The 853-nt window shown below is 37.5% G+C and overlaps 1 pseudogene; it reads left to right on the top strand.

Moving 5' to 3' along the window:
* Window positions 1–440: 440 nt before the first annotated feature.
* LOC123952327 lies at window positions 441–557 on the top strand (annotated as a pseudogene).
* The last annotated feature ends 296 nt before the right edge of the window (window positions 558–853 follow it).

Here is an 853-nt window from a genome sequence, read left to right on the forward strand (position 1 = left end):
TGCCTAAATGCAAACAGAGTAAAAAAATTAAAGATTCTGCCTTCAATTTGTGTTATTATCATATTCCACAGCTCACTTATCAAATTATTCCTCTCTAAAGAAACCATTTCTAAAAAAAAAGGAAAGAAACCATTTCTTTACTGTCACACATTAATAACAACATATAATCAATATACCTCCCAGAATTTTCTAGGCTTAAATTTTTAGAGAAACTCTGCAAGAAAAATCATTTTTGAGGGGTGCTATTAATACACTGCTTAGACTTTTCTTAGAGCTATTCACAGTACAACTTACCTTTAATTTAGACAAATACTATTTATATATTTTTATATTTAAATATTATTCACAAAACTAAATCAAATAATGGAACAAGAAATCTAGAGGGCACAAGTCTCAGAGTGAAGTTACAAAAAACAGCTCCAATTCATTTATGAAGATTTAGCTTTGCGCAGTGGCAGTATCGTAGCCAATGAGGTTTATCCGAGGCGCGATTATTGCTAATTGAAACATTTATGAAGATTTTATTGTTGCAGAATTTTTTTCTCCACCTTTGCCTGTCGTTCTTGGTCACACCTCTTCAAAGAACTAAGTGGTCCGCCAGAGTGGTGGGCAGCAAAGTAAGGTTTATTGAGCGACAGCAAAGTGATAGTACAAAGCTCCCAAGGAAAGAGGGAACCCAAAGGGGTTGCCACTGGAGTTTCTTTTCTTTTTTTTTAAGATTTTATTTAGGGTGCCTGGGTGGCTCAGCCATTGTCTGCCATTGGCTCAGGTCATGATCCTAGGGTCCTGGAATGGAGCCCCGCATAAGGGTCCCTGCCCTGTGGAAGCCTGCTTCTCCCTCTCCCATTCTCCC

The sequence above is a fragment of the Meles meles genome, chromosome 10, assembly GCF_922984935.1.
Source record: "Meles meles chromosome 10, mMelMel3.1 paternal haplotype, whole genome shotgun sequence".
NCBI lineage: Eukaryota > Metazoa > Chordata > Mammalia > Carnivora > Mustelidae > Meles > Meles meles.